The sequence below is a fragment of the Choloepus didactylus genome, chromosome 7 (genome assembly GCF_015220235.1).
Source record: "Choloepus didactylus isolate mChoDid1 chromosome 7, mChoDid1.pri, whole genome shotgun sequence".
Lineage (NCBI taxonomy): Eukaryota > Metazoa > Chordata > Mammalia > Pilosa > Megalonychidae > Choloepus > Choloepus didactylus.
In genome coordinates this window covers 50,132,828-50,155,090 of record NC_051313.1, presented here as the reverse complement: position 1 = coordinate 50,155,090, position 22,263 = coordinate 50,132,828, and the positions used below count along the sequence as shown (strand labels likewise).

Below are 22,263 nucleotides of genomic sequence, written 5' to 3'. Positions count from 1 at the left end.
AATTCAACTCTTCCAGTATATGATTATCACTTACAGTATTTAGATTTCTATCCCATGGCTCTCTTCACTAACACAGAGAATATTGAGAACAGATTATACCTAAAGGTCAACATCATCCCTGCAGAACTGAAAGGAATAGGAGGAAACATTATTGTGAACTGACTATATTCTTTACAAATTATCTCTATAATCAATCCTCTCAGCAAACATATTAGATGGTTTGTTATTAGATTAAACCATATGAAATTGCCCCCTTTGAAGGTCAAAAACAGTGGAATATCAGCAATTTCATACGAGTTATCCAAAAAGATTTTCTCTCTATTTTACAGGTGAAAATACTGAGGTTGAGAGAAGATAAGTAACTTGCCCTGGTACCCAGTGATTAATTGACAAACCTGGGATTTAAACCCAGCCCATACTCTTAAATACTATAATACACTGCTTCTATAAACTAGATATAAGTAAAAGTAGCTACTTATTAGCTATTTTTATTTACATATAAATAATACCCTAAAAGCTTTTAAAATTATATTTTAGTGGGTTAAATATGCTCCCACCACCCAGATTTTGTTGCTAGAAAGCATCTGCATTTTCCATTCCAATATGCTGTATATTAACTCTGGTCAAAGAACTGTAGAAATAGTCCGGCCGCAGAACAATGGCGGTGGGTCGGTTTAGGCCGGTAGCGGGGAGGCCGGCGAGCCGCGCTCCTGGAGCTGTCGATGGCGGGCGCAGCTCCGGCCACCCTCCGAGAGACAGCGGGCCTGTGCTGCCCGAGCCTCAGGGGCCCGCGAGGGCGTGCCTACAAATTGCCGGGTTCCACTTCTCTCCTGACCCAACAGTTCGGCCGCTCGAGGTGGACGCGGCCCTTGGCTGCGCGGACGCCGGCGGAATGGGGCTCCTCCTGGTGGCCGCGGGGTCTGCGATGCTCCGGCGTCTGTCGCTTCGGGGAAATAAATTCTAAAGGAATTGGATGAATATTATGAGAAATTTAAGCGTGAGACTGATGGTACACAGAAGAGAAAAGTTTTACATTGCATTCAGAGAGCTCTGATTCGGAGCCAGGAACTGGGCGATGAAAAGATTCAGATTGTGAGTCAGATGGTAGAGCTAGTTGAGAACCGAACCAGACAAGTGGACAGTCATGTAGAACTTTTTGAGGCACATCAAGAGATCAGTGACACCACTGGCATCAGTGGCAAAATGAGCCAAGATAAGTCGAAGAATGAGACAATCACTCAAGCAGAAAAGCCCAATAATAAGAGATCTCGGCGACAACGCAACAATGAGAATTGAGAGAATGCATCTAATAATCATGATCACGATGACATCACCTCCGGAACACCGAAGGAGAAGAATGCAAAAACATCAAAGAAAAAGAAACGCTCTAAGGCCAAAGCAGAGAGGGAAGCATCCCCTGCAGATCTTCCCATTGACCCGAATGAACCAACGTACTGTCTGTGCAATCAGGTCTCCTATGGAGAAATGATAGGCTGTGACAATGATGAGGGCCCCATTGAGTGGTTTCATTTCTCTTGCTTGGGACTTAATCATAAACCAAAGGGCAAGTGGTACTGTCCCAAATGTAGAGGAGAAAATGAAAAAACAATGGACAAAGCACTGGAGAAATCCAAAAAAGAGAGAGCTTATAACAGGTAGTTTGTGGACATTCATTTAATAGTGAGGAAAACAAAATAAACCAGTGTATTTATTACATTGTCACCTTTGTTGAGGTGTAAGGATTGTAAGATGTATATTTTTAAAGAATGTTAGAAAAGGAACCATTCCTTTTGTAGGGATGGCAGTGATTTTTTTTTTCTTTTGTTTTCATTGGTACACGTGTAACAAGAGTGGCCTGTGGATCAACATTTTAGAAACTACAAATATAGGTATGAATTAAACAATCAAGTGAGAAAAAAAAAAAAAAAGAACTGTAGAAATATAGCTACTATATCTAAAAGGATCATTGTTTTAGTTTCTCAGGCTGTTCCAAGCAACTATCATGAAATGGGTTGGCATAAACGATAGGAATTTATTAACTTATAGAAATGTTCAGATCAAGGCATCATCAAAGCAGTGCTTTTTTCTGAAGACCTGCTGCTGGTGATGCTTGACTCCTGTGCCCTGTGGAGGGCATCTCCTGGTCTCTTTCTTCTGTTCTGGGTTCCATTTCAGACATTCCTATGTCTCTGTCTCTGTCTCTCTCTCTGTCTCTCTCTCTCTCTCTCTCTCTCTCTCTCTCTCTCTCTTCATTCTCTTTATAAAGGACCATTGTAATTGGATTAAGACCCATCCTGATTGAGGTGGGAAACACCTTAACTGAAGTAACTTCATCGGAAGTTCCTATTTACAATGGGTTTACACTCACAGGTATGGAATTAGATTGAAGAATGTTTTTCTGGGGTCCATACAACTTCAAACCACCGTACTCACGTAAGCATATTAATAAGGTAGAGTCTGTTTTGTGTATTAGCTGCCAAAATAAATACCAATTTTTAAAATTTATTTTGTTTTAGTCTAAAGCAAAATTATACTTATGCTCCATTGTTAGAGGTGTGTGTATGTGTGTGTGTGTGTGTGTGTGAGATGTCATTCAGCTTTTGGAAACCTTTTTTTTCTTATAACTACTTTCTTACAAATGTTTTTTGCTATTTTTGCATACTTAGTTTATTGCGTTAAGAAATAGGTTTTAGGTTGGTTATCAATTTCAGTAATGCAATATTTCTGTTTTTTTTTTTTTTTAAGCATTACAGATACTTCAGTCTGCTCTTATTTTCCCTTGAACATGGGGGCATCTTGCTGGCAAAAGTTAGATTGGCTGTCATAGGCTTCCTGCATGTTCTACCTCTATATCTTATCACCAGCTTCTCCTCAGTGCAGTCACATTTTCTAGTGGCAGGAAGAGTTTTTCCAAGGAGCAGCCCTCTCCTGCAGCCTTTGACTGCTTTCACAAACCTTGTACGAAAATGTTTCTGGGAACCCCCTGGGGCTTATTCTAAGATCTAGCAAAGCATCAAAACTCAAAAACTCATAGACAATAAGGATCTCCAAAAGTCAAGAAAACTTCCTATTTTACTGGGCAGAACAAGGCAGGGCTTGTGCTGTTCAGTTATGCAGCTGTATGGAAGGGAAGCATGGCAAAGCACCTCCTGATAAAAGAACAACGGCTCTTCAGGGCTCATTTCCCTGTCAGGGGACCAAGGGAAAAGGAAAGGCCATCCAGCATCATACACTGGACATCTCTTAGAGGTCATTAGCAATAATCCCTTTAGTAGTTGCTTCCCTGTTTTCTTGTGATCCCATGCAATGAGTTTCATGCCTTTATTTAGTGAGTATCAGGTATGTGCCATGCACAGAGCTGAGTGATTTACATTTCTAGATTTACATATTTGACACATAACTGATGCACAATAAATATTTTTGAGTAAATGACTGATTTCTAATTTTCACAATATTAGAAGATAATTATTGTTACACCTGCTTCAAAGAATAGACCATGGAGGCTAAAAACGAGTATGTATCTTGACTAAAATTCAGAGAATCTGTCTTTAGGGTCCACCTAGCTAAAGTGATTGTTTTTGGGGTTCTTACTTTGGGTGTCTCTGTACTGATGCTGGCTGGTGAGCACAGATAGATGTACATGGTAGGATGGTGATGACTGTGTAAGCTGGTGGCTGAAAAGAAGATCGAGCCACCACAAACACAATCAGGACATAAAAACTGCCAATTACTATGCCCCAAATATAGGTTTGGATCTTCTGGCTCCAATTTCACACACTTGTCAAGCAAGCACCATTGTGAAGTTTAAATCAAACAGATCTAAATTTGAATCCTACCCTGCCACAAGGTAGCTATGGGCAAATTATTAATCTCTTTTATCTTCTATCAGCAACTGTAAATTGGGGCCAATAATATACATCTCACAGTATAATTTGAGAGAAAATTCAGAAAATAAATCTAGAGCATATAGCAGAGAATTTGTCTCACGGTTAAATGTTCAAAAAATGTTGGTTTCTGTCCCTACTTTTTGAGCCTACTTTTTCTGCTTTAAGGCTTCCCCTGATGCTCATTTTACTATGACTTTGCCAGTATAGTAATGTTAAGGGTGGGAGGTAGTTGAATAAAGTGATTCACTTCTTTCTGGCTGCCTTTGCTTTTCTGAGTCATGGTCTAGAGATAGATTTTAACTTGGCAATTTCCTCAGAAGCCACAATGTCCTGCAATAGGAGCATCTGACTGATGGGTGATTTTCCTTGTTGGAAAACACAATAGAATCTGGGAAAAGCCTGTCATGGGAGTGGAGAGGTCAGCTCCTATGTGAGGACTAAGGAAGTCCCAATCCTTGCTACATGTGACAGAAGCACGTTGCAAATGGGATGGTAATCTGTGCACAAGGGGAGATCCTCCCTCCCCATGGAAAGATGATCTCTATTTTAGAGTGTGACCAGATAGAGTTTATGGCTCTGAGGAATATTCAGCAGATATCTTTATACTCAGCTAGAAGATGCTTTTAATAAGATTCATATCAATATTTATTCATTTGGAGAAATGTTTTGCTCTTTGTTTTTATATTTCTGGATGCTATATATTTTTTTTTCCTCTTTGAAAATTCTAATGACCATCTGCAGTTCTGGAAACTAGAGAAGCTATTATGACAGTTATGTTTAAAATGTGGTTAAGATTACTGGTAAATTGCATGCATTAGCTTTTAGAAATTTGGGGTAGATTCTAAACACCTATATACTAGTTCTAAAACAAAATGTGTCCTTAAATTGTGGAAAATTCTCAAAAAGGAAAAGAACATGAAATCTGTTAAGCATGTCCCATTGAGACTCTTTTTCAGCACGTAGAATCTTAACTTCTCTTAATTAATTTTGGAGGAAACAATCAGTTTTCCTTTTCCCAGTAATCGACTTCCTTCACTGCTGTACAGCCACTGACACTAATGACCAACTAATTCTTCTGAAAACTTTCTTCACTTTGCATTCCCCAAGCTGATCTCTAATTCCTTTTTTGTTTTCTTTGTTCCTTTATTCTCTTCCAAAAATGTAGCTTCTTGTCTTTAGTCCTGTTCTCTTCTTTCTGTACCCTCTTTTCCTTAGTGAGCTCACATTTTCCCATCGCTTCAATAATTACCCTTAAGAACATGACTCTCAAATATTACCCTCAAACAACTGCCAGTTTTTCAAGTTCCAATTCTACATTTCCAATTCTTTCCTAGACATTATACCAACAAATCCCAATGATACCACAATGAAATCATTTCCTTTCTTTCAGACTTCCAATTTTTTATACTGGCATTAAATATAAAATAAAAATCCCAGCTCCATGTTTGAGTCATTCCTTTCTCCCTCTATTTTTGTTAATTCAGTTATTAAATTCCGTCAAAACTTTTAATGTCTTGTTCCTTTTCATTACAACCATTACACCATATTTCATCAATTCTAAGATTCATATTTGTTCAAATGTTGACATTTTTGAAATTGGGATATGTCTTACAACCAAAAGTGTGATAGAATTGTATCACAGTTTAATAAGCAGGGCTCTGTGCTTTTTCATAATGGTACATAAAATAATGATGCATCTTGTAACTGGTGGTTCCTTAGACTTGACAGTTCTTTTTATGTCAAAGCCTAATTACTACTCTTCTGGATTTTGGCAATTGATTTCTCAAGCACCAATTATTCTTTTTATCACCATAATACTCTTAAGTATTTTCTGATCAGATCACTCTCTTGGTTAAGAACTTTCATTGTCTCTCCTTTAATTACTATATACACTCACAATTCTGTAGTTTGGCATTCAAAGCCCTGTATCTCCTACAGCAATCCCAGTAATATCCCTTACCTATACACAAACTGAAATAACAAATACACCGTATAACTTCTTACCTCTGTTCCTTGGCTGAAGGCAGTGTTGTGCTTGAAATGCTACATTCTTCCTTCCATTTATTGATAATCTACCTGTGCATCAAGGAACACTCTACATTTCACTTTCCCCATGAAGCCTTAGGTGATAAACCTAGCCTCTATGTTTCTCTCTCATTCATGAAAGGTAAATATTATTAACGGAAGAAGTTGAGCATCAGAGAATTGTCACTCAATGGCCAGGGTAAGTGACAAAGCCAGGATTTGAACCTTGATCTGTCTCACTCGAAATAATGCACTTTCTTTACAGATGAAACGTGAGGAATGAGCTGAGAAAACCAAGAACAAAAAGAAGCCCAAGCATCTACTTTCTGTGTTGTGGAAGTAGAAACTTCCTGATAACATTATTTTACCTTGTATCTACTTATAATGAAATAACCTAAGATATTCTATTCTAAACTGGTGATGAATTTCATTATGGGGAGAACTGAGAAACTTCAGATTCAATATTTTTTTGTATGTCTAGACACAACATCATGGTTTATTGCTATTTTCAATAGAAAATTATATTCAACAATGTTGCCAGCTCTAGGCATTTCTAATAAAAAAGTAAATATATAAAATAAAATTAAAGGACATGCTAAAATGGTAAAATGGCAAAATATCTAAAAGATGATAGCCAGAGGAATAGACACACACACACACACACACACACACACAGGGTAAAATGATAAACATAGATTTAAGTGTGTGATGTAGAGCTCCATTTTTTCAGAGGAACACAAACATCACTTTACATTGAAACATATTCAAACTGCATGTTTCTTTCCTGTATATCCACACAGAAATCAGGCACCAGGCAGAGGTCCATGAGGGAAGAAGTGTCAAAGCAAATTCCTTTTGTCTTTTGCTGAAAGCTTGGCTCTCTAATACCCATCTTTACAACTCTGTGAGGGGAAAGGAAGTCAAGGAGCCTCATTCAGGACCAGCTGACTGCTTTTCTCTCAAGCATCCAACTCTAAAGTCCAGAATCTGCTCTGTAAAATCTCCCACTGTAAACTGAGATCACCATAGGAAGTCCATCACTCATATACAGAACCATCATTATCTCTCATATAAAAGATCAGCTTTCACATATTAAACAATCAATTTCTTTGGATGTTTAATTTATATTTAAAAAAACATCTATTTTAAATGTAGCGTTCTATGAGTTACGACAAATGTTACCATTACCACATTCAAAATATAGAACATTTCCATCACCTCAAAAGATTCCCTCGTGCCCCTTTCCTGTCGATCCCCACCCCCACCCTGACCCCAGGCAACTACTAACTGACTCTCTGTCACTCTGGACTAGATTTTCTTTTTATAGACATTCATATAAATGGAATCATATAGTGTTTATTCTTTAAGATCTGGGTTCTTTTCTCAGCATATAGCGTTGTTGCATGTTATCAGTAATGCATTCCTTTTTCTTGCTGTGTACTATTTCATTGTAAGGATATACCACAATTTGTTTATCCAGTCAATCCAAAACAACATTTGGGTTGTTTTGACTATTATGAATGAAGCTGTGTGAGTGTTCTTGAACAAGTTTTCATATGGACATGTGTTTTAATTTCTCTTTGGTAAAAATCTAGGAGTGAAATGTTTGAGCTGTATGATATGTTTAACTTAATGACAAAATTCCAAACTGTTTTCTAAAATTTAAATGTAAACTTTACATTCCTAGTAGCAATACATAAGAGTTCCCAGTAATCTACAAGCTCCCCAAAATGTGCTAGTGTCAGCCTGTTTAATTTTGCCCATCCTGGTGGGTGTGTATTGGATTGTCAATGTAGTTTTAATTTGCAATTTTCTGATGATTAATGATGTTGATACTCTTTTCTTGCATTTATTAGCCATTCATATATCTTCTATTGAGTTGTTTTCTTATTGTTTAAGAGTTATTTATATATATTCTGGATACAAATCCTCAGATTATTTGTATCTATATAAATAACATATAAATAACCAGTCTGTGGTTGCCTTTTTATCTTCATAGCAATGTCTTTTTAAAAGCAACTGTTTTTAATTTTGAAGAAGTTCAATTTATCAATTTTTCTGTTATGACCTAAGAAATATTTGAATATCCTAAGGTCACAAAGATTTTATCCTTTATTTTTTCTAGAATCTAAAACATTTTAGCTTCTACATTTGGAGCTATAATTCACTTTTTAGTTAATTTTCATGTATGCTGTGAAGTTCATATTGTTCTATATAATTATCCTATTTTCTAGCACTGTTTGTTGAAAAGGCTGTCCATTTCACCATTGAATTCTTGGCCCCTTTATTTTAAAATAATTTGCTATTAAATTAGTGAATCTGTTTCTAGTCTCTATATTCTCTTCATTATTCTATAAATTTGTTCTTTTTAAATTTTATTCACGTACTTCATTTATAGGTTGACCTTAGCTTACTAAAATATTGTCCTTTTGTATACTCCATAGAGCCTAGAGGAATGCTGGGCACATAGAAAGTAGTTTGCAAATACGTGCTTTTTTCCTAAGGTGAAATTCGCATAACAAAATTAATCATTTTAAAGAGTACACATCAGTGATGTCTGGTATATTCACAAGTTGTGCAACCACAAGCTTTCTCTAATTTTAAAACTTTTTTATCATCTCATTAAAACACCCTGTAGTCATTAAGTAATCACTCCCCATTACCTCTTTCCCCAACTCCTGGTAATGTCTTATTTGTTTTCCATCTCTGTGGATTTGCCTTTTATGGATATATCTTATAAAAAGAAGAAAACAGTATGTGCTGTTTTGTATCTGGCTTCCTATACTTAACATATTTTTGAGATTCATCCATGTTGCATCATGTATCAATACCTCTTTCCTTTTTATGACTAAATAATATTCTATTATATGCATACATCACAATTTCTTTATCCATTCATTGATGGACATTCAGTTTGTTTTCACATTTTGGCTGTTGGCTATTGAATAATGCTACTATAAATATACATGTACAAGTTTCTGGGTAATGTATTCATTTCTTTTGGGTATTGCTTTAGTTTCCTAGGCTGCTCAAAGCTGATACCATAAAATGGGTTGACTTCAAACAATGGAAATTCATTAACTTACAGTTTGAGGCTGTGAGAATCTCCAAATCAAGTCATCATTGAGGTGATTCTTTCTTCCCAAAGACCAGCTGCTGGTGATCCTTGGCTCCTCTGACACATGGCAAGGCACGTGGCAGTGTCTGCTGGTCTCTCCTTCTCTCCTGGGTTTCATTGCTTTCAGCGTCTTGCTTCTGTGGCTTTCTCTCTCTTTCTCAGTATTCATCGCATTTATAAAGGACTCCAGTAAGAGGATGGAGACCCATCCTGAATGAGGTGGGTCATTCCTTAACTGAAGTAGCCTCATCAAAGGATTTTACTTATAATGGGTCCACACCCACGGAATGTATCAACTTTAAGAACATGGTTTTCTGGGGTACAAACAGTTTCAAACCACCACAATGTATACCTAGTAGTATAACTGCTGGGACATATGGTAATTGTATATTTAAATTATTTTAGAAATTGCCGATTTCTTTTCTACAGTGGGTTGCATTATTTTACATTCCCACTAACAATGAACATGAGTTCTTATTTTATACATCTTCGCCAACACTTTTTAGTTTTTTTTTTAATCACAGCCATTCTAATGCATATAAGTGGTATTTCAGTGTGTTTTATTTGCATTTTCTTATAACCAATGATGTTGACCATATTTTCATGTGCTTCGTGAACATTTGTATGTCTTTGCAGAAATATCTATTCATGTGCTTTGCCTATTTTTTTTAAATTGGGTTGGTTGTGTTTTTGTTGAGTTAAAAGAGTTTTTAGTATTCTAGATATTAAACCTTTATCAGATATATGATTTTCAAATATTTTCTCCCATTCTTTAGGTTGTCGTTTTATATTCCTGATATGCTCAAAAGCTTTAAAGTGTTATGAAGTCTCAATCTATCTATTTTTGTATGTTGAATTACATGTCTTCCTGGGATAAATATCACTTGGTCATGGTGGATAATCCTTTTCGTGTGCTGCTGAATTCAGTTTGCTAGAATTTGATTGAGGATTTTTGCATCTATATTTATGGAGGATATTGGTCTGCAGTTTTCTTTTCTTGTAGTGTCTTTGTGTTTGATATCAGGGTAATGCTGGCTCACAGAATGAGTTAGGAAGTGTTCCCTTCTCTTCAATTACTTTGGAAGAATTGAGAGGATTGATGCAAATTATCTTTAAATGTTTGGTAGAATTCACCAATGAAGCCATGTGTTCCTAGACTTTCCTTTGTTGGGAGATTTTAGATTATGGATTCAATCTCTTTACTTCTTACACATCTGTTGAGATTTTTCTATTTCTTATGGATTAAGTTTTTGTAGTTTGTATGTTTCTTTGAATTTGTCCATTTCATCTAGATTATCTAATTTCTTGGTGTGTGTTTATTCATAGATTCTCTTATTATCCCTTCAGTTTCTTTAAGGTTGGTAGTTATGTCCCACTTTAATTTCTGATTTTAGTTATTTGTCTTCTCTCTTTTATTCTTGGTCAGTCTCGCTAAAGGTTTGTCAATTTTTTGTGTCTATTGCAAGAACCATCTTTTTGTGCCATTGATTCTCTATAGTTTACTTATTCTCTAGTTCATTTGTTTCTGCTTTAATCTTTACTATTTCCTTCCTTCTTCTGGTTTTGGAAGTTTAGGTTACTCTTCTTTTTCTAGTTCCTTAAGGTGTAGAGTTAGGTTGTTGATTTAAGATCTTTCTTCTTTTTTAGTGTAGGTGTTTATAGCTATAAATTTCTCTCCAAGTACTGGTTTCACAGCACTCCATAAGTATTGGTATGTTGTGTTATTATTTTCATTCATCCCAAAGTATTTGTTTTTAATTTTCCTATTGATTTCTTCTTTGACCCATGGGTTATTTAAGAGTGTGCTATTTAATTTCCATGTTTATGAATTTTCTAGTTTTCCTTCTGTTATTGATCTCTAGTTTCATTCCATTGTAGTTAGAAAAGATATTTTGTCTTTTAAAATTTATTGAGAATTTTTAATAACTCTACATTTGGTCTAAGGATTGTGTTCCATGTGCACTCAATAAAAATGTATATTCTGCTGCTCTTTGGAGTTTCAATGTATGTCTATTAAGTCTACTTGATTTATACTGTTTTTCAAGTTCTCTGTCTCCTTATTGATCTTGTATCTACATATTATATAAGGTATTGAACACTGTGTATTGACATCTCTAATTATTGTTGTGGAGCTGCCTATTTCTCCCTTCAGTTCCATCAATTTTCACTTCATATTTTTGAGGCTATGTATTTGGGTGCATATATTTATAAATATTATGTCTTCTTGATCAGTTGATATTTTTATCAATATAACATGTCCTTCTTTGTCTCGTGACAATTTTTGATTTAAAGTCTTTCTTGGATATTAGCTCTCTTTTTGCTACTATTTACATGGAACATAACTTTTCCAACTTTTCACTTTCAACCTATTTGTGTTTGGGGGTTTGAAGTGAATCTCTTTTAAGCAATCTCTGATTTTTAGTTGGTGAGTGTTCTGGTTTGCTAATGCTGCTGTTATGAAAAATACCAGAAATGGATTGGCTTTTATAACGGGGATTTATTTGGTTACAAAGTTACAGTTGTAAGGCCATAAAAGTGTCCAAGCTGAGGCTTCAACAATAGGATACCTTCACAGAAGAATGGCCAATGGCATCTGGAACACTTCTGTTGTCTGGGAAGGCATGTGGCCAGTGTCTTCTTGCTTTGCTCCTGGTTGTGTTTCAAAATGACTTTCTCCCTGGATGTTTCTCTAGGCATCTGGGAGTATTGTCTTGGTTTCTCCCAGGCAAACTCTGGAGAGGCAAAAGTCTACTTTCAATGGCCATTGTGCCGGTTTGAATATATTATGTCCCCCAAAACGCCATTATTTTTGATGTAATCTTGTGTGGGCAGACGTATCTATCGGTGTTGATTAGATTCTAATTCTTCAAGTGTTTCTGTGGAGATGCGCCCCACCTAACTGTGGGTGATGACTCTGATTGGATAATTTCCATGGAGGTGTTACCCCATCCATTCAGGGTGGGTCTAAATTAAATCACTGGAGCCATATAAATGAGCTGACAAACAGAGAGAACTCAGTGCAGCTGAGAGTGACTTTTTGAAGAGGAGCTACACCCAAAAGGGACACTTTGAAGAACACACTGGAACTGAGAGAGGAGCTTCAGCTTACAGAGACATTTTGGAGATGGCCTTTGAAAGCAGACCGGAGAAGCTAAGAGAGGACAAATGTCCCAAGAGCAACTAAGAGTGACATTTTTGAGAAGCTGAAGCCTAGAGAGCAACATCCTGGGAGAAAGCCATTTTGAAACCAGAACTTGGAGCAGACGCCAGCCATGTGGCAGCCATGTGTCTTCCCAGCTAACAGGTTTTCTGGATGCCATTGGCCATCTTCCAGTGAAGGTACCTGATTGGTGATGTGTTACCTTACACACTTTATATCCTTAAGACTGTAACTGTATAACCAAATAAACCCCCTTTTATAAAAGCCAATCCATTTCTGGTGTTTTGCATTCCAGCAGCATTAGCAAACTAGAACAGCCATGCTCAAAATATCTCTCTTGACTACAGCTCCAAAATGTCACTCTCAGCTGCTCTTGAAAATGTCACTCTCAGCTGCTCTGAGCCCCTTCTGTCTGTGAATTCTTTTATAGGACTCCAGTGATTTAATCAAGACCACCCTGAATGGGTGGGTAAGACCTCCACAGAAATTATCCAATCAAAGGTTTCACCCACAGTGATTTGAGTCACATCTCCATGGAGACACTCAAAGGATTCCAACCTAATCAACACTAATATGTCTGTCCCAACAAGATTTCATTAAAGATCATGGCATTTTGGGGGACATAATACATCTGACCCGGCACTCCACCCCCTGAACCTCAAAATGACATGATCTTTCCATATACAAAATACATTCATCCCATCACAATATCACAAAAACTTAAATCATTTCAGTAACAATAGATAAGTACAAGATCCCATCAAAATCAATCACAGGCATGGTCTTGTCCTAAAGCAAAATTCCCCTCTAGCTGTGGACCTATGAAACTTAGAACAAGTTATCTGTTGCCTATATACAAATGAGGGACAGTTGTAGGATAAACATTCCCATTATCATAAGGAGAAACTGAAAGGAAAACAGGGTTCACAGAACCAAAACAATTCCTAAAACCCACGGGGCAAACTTCATTAGATTTCAAAGTCCAAGAGTCATTTATTGAATGACATTGTATCCTTGGGACTTGAGAGCACAGGAGTCCAACCCTTTCCAAAGGCTTATGCAGCACCTTTTCTTTCCAAATCCTGGGGTGAGTGCTCCAACATAGCCACACAATGGGGTGATGACCTTCTCATCCCCACCCTTCTCAAACATTGAGGCAGCACCCAGACTCTCTTCCATCTCCAGAGCACACGTTCAACCCCTTCAGACAGTGGGGTGGTGGCCAGGCTTTCCCCAATCCCCTGGGAATGTGCTCCACCCTCTCTGAGGCCTGGGGTGGCAGCACTCTTCCTGACCATCTAGGCAGAAGGCCCCCCTCTGCCTGCCTCCAGAGCAAACTCACCCTTTCCATGTGCATGGGTCACTCTGCTCTCCCTGCCCAAGACTTCTTGACTCCAGACCTCAACCTCCATGGCTCTGTCTTTGAGAAACATTTCCTTCAGTTTGTCCCTTCCCCATTCCCTCAGTCCAGACCAACAGTGGTTCCATTTCTACAGCTCTCACAAAAATTCTGTAGACTTGGCATACAGTTTACAGGGGGCAAAACCATCAGACAAGAGGACTTCCCACAAATCCTTTCTGGATTACTCCATCTCCAATCCTAGCTTGTACTGAAATGGTGGTCAGTTTCCATGATTGGTTAAAATCCTCACATGGGGTTTGTCCAAACATAGTCTGTCTTTGTCTTCACTTTTGAAAGATAATTTTACTGAGTATAAAATTTTGTGTGTTGATAGATTTTTCTTTCAGCTCTTTAAAAACAACATTCCATTGTTTTCTGATGAGAAGTTTGTATCCACTCTTAATCTTTGTTCCTTTCTATGTAAATATGTCTTTCTTCCCTAGCTGCTCTAAAGACTTGTCTTTATTACTGGTTATCAGCAATTTGTTTATGATGTGCCTTGATGTATTTGTGTTCATCCTGTTTGAGTTCATTGGGTTTTTGGATCTGTGGGTATGCAGTTTTCTTCAAATTTGGGAAAATTGGTATCTTTATGTATTCAAATATTTTTTCTGTCTTTATTCTCTGTTTTCTCTTATGGGATTCCATAGATAGATAGATAGATAGATAGATAGATAGATAGATAGATAGATAGTATTTATAATAACAAATATTGCCCCACAGTTACTGCAGCTCTCATTTTCACATTTTTTCTCTTTGTATTTCATTTTGGATAATTTCTGTTGATATGTCTTTGAGATCACTTATATATTCTTCTGCAATGCCTAATCTACTTTTTATATTTATTCAGTGAAATGTGTTTTTCATACCTATTAGTTCAATTTGTTTGTTTTTATATATATTCTTTCATTTGTCATCTCATTATATTTTTGTTTCCTTTATATACTTGAATGAACTCATTCCACCATCTGCCTTTTATGAATCTCTTCCTAGTGACTGATTGTTTTCCTTGTTATGTATCATATTTGAATGAATATAGGATATTGACCATTCTATTTTGTTGAGTTGTCTACGTTTTGTTTTTCTTCATTAAAGAGAGTTGAATTTTGTTCCTTCAGAAAGTTAAACTACTTGCAGTTCCGTTTGATCATTTTAAGGCTTGTTTTTAATTTTTTAATCTTTCTCAAAACTGATCTAAAGTAGTATCATCACTATTAAGACACGACCTTTCTGGGTTTTCACCAAACCCCAAGTCATCAAAGAGTGCTCTCTAGCATGGCTAGTTGGGACTCAAACGCCTCCTAATTAACTAAAAGAAAACTTTCCAGAAACATAAGTGAAATTGAATTGACATATACTGTACCTCACAGGTAAAACTCTGGCAGAACAAATACATTCAAAAACATATCCTGAAAAAATTAAAGAACTTCAAAGATTTTTAAAGCTTCTGTGGGAATCCTTGTAAAAGGAACAAGTCACCTATTAGTAAAATCTTCAAAACTTATCACAGCAACATTTTGTGCTAGAAAATACTAAGCAGTGCTAGAAAGACATTAGTTTAAGAAAATGTAATGGAAGATTTTTTATACCTAATTAAACTGCTATTTAGAAATAAAGGCATCAAATTTACATTTTCAAACATGCAAGAACTCAGGGAATGTAGTTTCCCTACTACTGGAAGGTAACTGTCTTCCAAACAAGAAGTTAATTGAAAAACTATGAATGAAGGACTCATGTCATAAATTTAATCAATTTAACCATAGAAATAAGTCTAAAATAATTATAGAACATATAACCACAAATTAAAGAGCCATAAGAGACTTTGCTGATGGAAATATAAATGAAGAAGGAAAACATGAATGTAATTTTGAATATAATTATATATATTTATAACTATAAATGATTGAAAATGATTTAGAAAAATAGAAATTCTAAACAAACCAATTACTACAGTAGAAAGATAGAAAGTTATTAAAGAACATAACAAAATGCACCATGATAAGCTATATCACAGGTGAATTCTACTGAGACTTTACGTGACAGATAATTTTAAATGCTGCAAATTCTGCCTCAACCTAGAAGGAAAAAGAAATATTCCAAACTATGCTTTATGAAGAATTATGATTAAAAAAAGTCAGGTCAATTTCATTTATAAATATTAATAAATGTATATAAAAATTTGTACATTTTGTTTATAAATATTCTAAATGAAACACTATCAGACAATACAATCAAAAGAATGGCCCAATGAGATTATTCCATTAGAATGCAAGTATGACCTGAACATTGAGTAAGAATGACATGGGAGGTTCAATCACAAAGCAAAATTACTCTTGTCTTCTGTTCCCTGAAATTTGCTCAGTGGACCTGTTTCTCCCCCCGTGCATGCAGCAGTCCATGACAGCTGAAATAATAAAATACTGCATTAATTTAGCATTAAATTGTCTACACTTAAATATAATTGGCTGTCCAACCTTTTATTTTCCACTCCTCAAGAAAGAGTTTATTGCTGGCAGAAGCTGATAGGCAGTGACCAGATGTGGCCAGTGTCTTTCTTTTCCTGCACGTCCTCCCCAAACTTGATAACAAAAGTAACCATGTTTCTGACCCCTCTGAAGTTGAATCAGGGGCAATAAAAGAGACAAGAAGAGAAGGAATGTTCTTATTTAACTGGTACTGTCCTAAGATGGTTTTTGATTCTTCATGTTTCATAGGTGTTTATTCTGAGTCCTTGCCTTACTGGCACTTTTGTTAGTTCCACCCATCTCTAGAACCTCTCAGCTCCCTTTAACTTGGGTAAATACTTCACTTGTGGCCATTTGCTTCCATCTTCTGCAACTGAAGGGAAACTGGTGATACTTGAGTTTCTCTTGGCCAAGAGTTGTTTGCCCTTCTAAGCAGCTCTAATAGATAGGACCTAGGAACTAGGCTCTTTTGCAATCTGATTAAAATGTAGTGCCTGAGAAGCCCTCAGGCATCTTTTGCTCCTACAACTTTGGGAATGCATCCACCTTCCCTTTGACTTTTCTTTCAGCAGGTGGTCAGCCCTTTCTTGCCTTTTCGATTTCTCAGGTGGGACTCAATCACTGATCCTTCATAGTTAACAACTACAGGGGACATATATCAAGGTCTTTGAGCATGTCTTCTTAAAGTACCTCAATCATGACTCGAGGTATAGGATTGAGGCTCTCATAAATCCTTTCTCCTGATCCTTTTACATAATTGATATAAATGAAGGTTTTAAGAACAGCATAGCTAGTTCTAAACCATAAACTTTTTGCAAGTTCTACTGAGCAGTTTGTTTTACAACTCACTCCAATAGCTGATGTCTCTCACGTTAAGGTCTTGAATAAAATATCCATTGCTAGCATTGTTACATAAGAATGATTCAATAAAATTCACTAAATGAATAATCCCAGTAAAAAAAAATCTTATGATCATTTGTAAAGATAATTAAAAATTGGATAAAATTCAATATCTATTTTTTAATATAGTAGAATTGGATAGATGCTTTAACTTGACAAAATATATCTATCTCAACCCCAAAGCAACAAAATAATTTCCCTGTCCATTTAAGTAATGGTGTCCACTATCACTGCTATGAGTTAACACAGTTCTGAAGGCATCAGTCTGCTGGGGAAGTCAGGGACACATCTAGTGGCCATCTCCCCGCCTACCCACTCCCCCTCCTTTTCTATTGTGTGCAGATGCTTCAGTACGTTTCCATTCCACAGCCCTGGGGAAACATTAGGTCTAATGAAAAGGCCTAACCATAACTTAAACCTAGAAACTGGGAACAAGCAGTTCCAGCTGCTTATCAGGGCAGGAACTCTCAGTGGCAGGGGCCCCTTGGGTAGCACAGACTTGTCTCTCCTCTCCGATTTGAAGTGGGGCACGCGGAGCTGCCATCCACCTACCCTGACCAATACAGTTGCCTCCCTGGGAGATGGGTCACGATGGGATCTCTTCCTCTGCTCTTTTAGACTCTAGCTGTGTAAGTAATCAAGTGGTTGTTTGCTGAAAGTTTCTGATGTGCCTGAGCCCATATTCCACGAAGCACCATAAAACAACTAGTTCCACAAAATCTCAGCAATTAGAATAGCAAAAGAAATGAGGCTTATAGGACTCAAAATCAAAAGGCAAAATGCTCCTTTTTAAATAAAACAAATTATATAATATTGTACCTGAAAAATCCAAAGAATCAAATTAAATTTTTTTCCAACCAGCAAGAGTATCAGTAATATTGAAGGTTGATTTTATATAAAATTAACGTACAAAATCAATAGTCTTTTTTGTGAAGTTAAACAAAATCAGTTACAAAATGTAATTGAGAAAAAGATGCAATAACAGGTAAAAGTGTAATACGTAGTAACAGTAATATGAAAGATCTATATAATGAAAGCTCTAAAGTACCACTAAGACATCCAAAAATAGAGCTGAGAAAAGAAAAAGGTATTTCTATTCTTGGGTGAAAGACAGTAGACATTTGTTCTCTAATTTAATCTGAAATTTTAATTCAATATCAATAAAAAATACCAAGAAACATGTTAGAACTGAATAATCTGATTCTATAGTTCATGTGGAAAAAAAAGTAATAATTAATTGGTTAAGTTACAGAAAATGGAACAGTAAAAAACAAAACAAAACAAAACAAAAAAACTACAGAATTCCCGGCAAAATAGAAAAATGGGACTAGACAGTCGAGAAATAGACACAGTTTATTAATAATGATTTTAGTACATCATGAGAACCATATTGCATTCTAACGGTGGAAAGATGAATTATTCAGCAAATAGTGTTGGAATAGCTACATGGATAAAGAAAATAAATTCAAAGATTTAAATGAAAAAGTGAAAGCATAAAAACAGAAGAAATCATGAAAGATTTTTAAAACATTCTTGGAGAAGACAGTTTTAGAAGGATGTATAAAACATTTAAGCTATAAAAGAAAGAATGTTTAACCACATAAAAATAAAACACATATGAAAGGATGAAATGGGGAAAAATTAAATACAATTAACAAAGGATGGGTTTTTTGAATATATTTTTCCCAAAATACATTTTGCCAAAAATAAATTTCAGAAAAAGACCAACAACCTAGTACATGTAAGATGAAACCATGAAGAAATTGCATAAAGGGGGAGAATACAAATTATTTACTCTTAAACATATAAAAAGGGTCTAAACTTCATGCACAATAAGAGAAAAGCAAATTTAAAAACCATAATCAGAAAATTTTCACTCATAAGATTGGCAAAGGTTAAAAAAATGCTGATATACTGTTGATGAGAATATAGGAAACAGGTACTCACAGCTATTGGTAGGAATGTAAACTGGTACAATTTGGTGGAGGGCAATTTTTGTAACATCTATCAAAAAATACAATACATTTTTGCCACCAATACTGTTTCTAGAAATTTTTCCTACAGCTGTACCTATAGAGGTGCAAAATAATCCATGCATAAGGATATTTACTGAAGTGATATTCACAACTACAAAAATAGAAAAAATCTAAATTTCCAACAATAACACATTACTTATTTTAATTATGGTATATCCATGCAACTATTAAAAAGGACAAGAAAGATTTATAGGTATTAACATAGAATAATCTCTAGGATAAATCATAATATTATATAATCAAGTCTAATTATTACCTTGCTGAGCAGTGCACATTATGACACATTATTGTGGTGAATGGGAGAATACTCTTCTCTGTATGCCCTTTTGTACATTTTGAATTTTGTAGCATGACTAGTTTCATCTATTAAAAAGTTATTTAATTTAAATATATAAAAATAAAAGACCTCTGATGATGTTGATGATGAATATGGTGATGATGATGATGATAGCTACCATTTATTAAGCACCTGTGATAGAGGCTTTCTCACTCACAAACTATTCAAGGCCCATTTATAATCCCCATTTTGAAGCTGAGTAAAACTGAAGCTTAGAGAGGCCAATTAATGTTCAATATTGCAGAACTAGAAATTCGCTTACCACCTGGAAATCAAGTGTGTCTAACTTCACAGCCAATGATAATCAAGGTTTGCCCAAGTTCAACTGAGCATCACAGTTAACTAACTTTAAATAGATGTCAACCATTTCTCCACGTCATTGAGCCACATAGCACAACTTTTCTTTTTAAGTGCCAAGTTGGATATAAATTAGCTAACTTTATTACTATAGTTTGTGATTTTTATGTACATGAAATCTTGTTCTCCTGAAAGATCCAGTTAAGATTACATAAAGGTTTACAACAGTCCTGTTGTGTAAATGGTTCAACATTCCAACAACAAACTAGATAAACATTTTGCCAATCACTAATTAAAAAGCTGGCTCTAAGTACAATAACCTGGAGTCAGTTTGCATTCACATTTCTATTAAAGGCTAATGAATACACAGCTAAACTAATTTAGTCAAATTGTTTCTTCATTGTGTTCAAAGTTAAAACTAACAATTCAGCTTTAGCCCTGAGTCTTTTAAATTATTTTTTCCCTCCCCTATTGAGTAAAAGTCTAATTGAAAGCCTTTAGTCTTCTACATTGTGCAGGCTGCGAAGTGATATTGCTTAGTCCGCAGGGATTCAATTATTTCTTGGCTTTAAAATATAAGTTCTACAAGGATTTTTTTTAACCCACTTTGCCCAGAAGGTTTTGTGTTCTAAAACTCAACCTGATAAATAAGATTGCTAAATTGTGAAACAAAAGAAAAATTGTCTTCAAGAATGTGGTGTGAGAGTTTAATTTAGCTCTAAGAGTAGTGACTACTTCCTTTATGTAAGTTTTGATTCAGGTGGAGTGGACAGGTCAGAAATACCCAAAACACTAGGCAGTTGGTTTGACTTAGACTCTGCATACTCACCGACAGAACTAGCTACATAATTTGCAGACCGAGCGCAAAAAGAAAATGCAGGGCCTCTCGTTCAAAAAGTGTTAAGAATTTCAATATGGCAATAGCGGAGCACAGGACCAAGCACAACCTGAGTGCAAGACCCTGTGCAAACATAAATGTAAATGCAGAAATCTCACATTTATTATTGTTTTTTAAATTAAACTAACTCCTCAAGTCCCATTCTGCTAAACTGACAGACAATTTACCAGTTTATTGAGCTCCCCAGCTTAGATGTCCCATGGCCTTACAGATTTTGAAGACTGCTGGTCTTTAGTCTGCACTGGTTGCTACTGAAATGCTCCAGGTCCAAGCCCACTGTTTTCTGTCTGTTGCTAAAGACACCTTGTAAACCTGGGAACTTGCTGCCTAGGGTTCAACCTCCCTAGCTGAACCAATTTTATAATCCAGATCAATACATTTTGTGAGTAAAAGGAGGTCATACTGAGGTAACCAGCCTAAATTGGGCTCTCCAGGTCAAAAGGGTTGATGCAGCTATTTACTCCTGAATTCTAGTCATATCTCCAAGTACCATGAAGGACTGGGTTTGGACTTCCACTCTTAGCAGAACCTGTAGCCCTCCAGCCTCTCCGTGGGCTAGGGAAAATCTCTTGGCCACCAAACCCTGGCATAGAGAAGGCAATCAATGCCTATTAGTCTGAATTGCCTATTATTTTCTCCCTTTCTCCCTCTAACAAAGTAGTCAGAGATATTTTCTTCTTTTGGTTCTTCTAGCTATTTAGCTTCCCAGAGGGACAGGTGGGCTGTAGGAGCCAGAACTTTTAAATGGTATGAAATTTTAAAAGCAAGTATGATTGAGGAATGGAATATTTTTTAAAGTGTTTTTTATTTTCCAGATAGCAAGCATAGGAGCTTGAAAACAAAATGTGAAAATATTTTTGAAGAAAATGTTTCTTAAAAAATATGTCATCCATTTCTCTGCTTTCTAAAAGCACTTATATTGTTTGTTATATATTTGTTCCTTGGTCATGCAGGGTCATCATAGATCAGAGTAATTAAAAATATCTCTCTGGAGCTAGACTGCCTGTGTAGGAATCCTTGCTAGTTGTGACAAGTTGGACAAGTTACTAAAATTCTCTGTGTTTTACTTCTCTTATCTGTAAAATGGGGATATCAATATCCCACATCCCACTGTTTGGTGAGTAGTAAATGTTATTACATATAAAGTACTTGGAAGAGTACCTTTCAATAAATTTGAATAGCTGCAATTAATATTTGTGCTTGATAAAATAACTCAGAGGCATTTGTGCTTCTAATAAATTATCCCATTTTGAGCTCCCAAATCTGCTTTAATATTAAAAAAATGTGTTAGTCTTTCAAATATCAGGACACTACTTCTTACTATCCTTATATATCCATCAGTAGCAGTATGTGTCCCCTTTCCCCATACTTCTAGATGTTTTTCTAATCAGTTGTGCCTACTTTTCTTAGACTTATGCCTAAGGTAAGAATAAGTAGGCTCAGAGTAAAACTGAGGGCTCTCCTAGGAGTAAAGCAGACAAATTTTATTATACAGCCTTTTCAGGCTTTGATTTGAGCTGATTAAAATATCTTGTTTTTCTCTTGGTCATGTTCTCAATAATTGAGCCAGTTAATTAATGAACTACTAGTTAAATAAGCATTATAATAGCTTGCAAAGTTATTGTGAAGATGAAATAATGTACATGAAAAGCTTTTGTAGACACTGTAGTGATACATAGACATATATGCTCAGGGTTTTATTATTGATGATTTCCATACTAATATTGTTTGATGTAAG

At 35.9% G+C, this 22,263-nt stretch overlaps 1 pseudogene; it reads left to right on the top strand.

Annotated features, from left to right (window-relative positions):
- Positions 1–722: 722 nt before the first annotated feature.
- LOC119540561 lies at positions 723–1,812 on the top strand (annotated as a pseudogene).
- Positions 1,813–22,263: the final 20,451 nt, after the last annotated feature.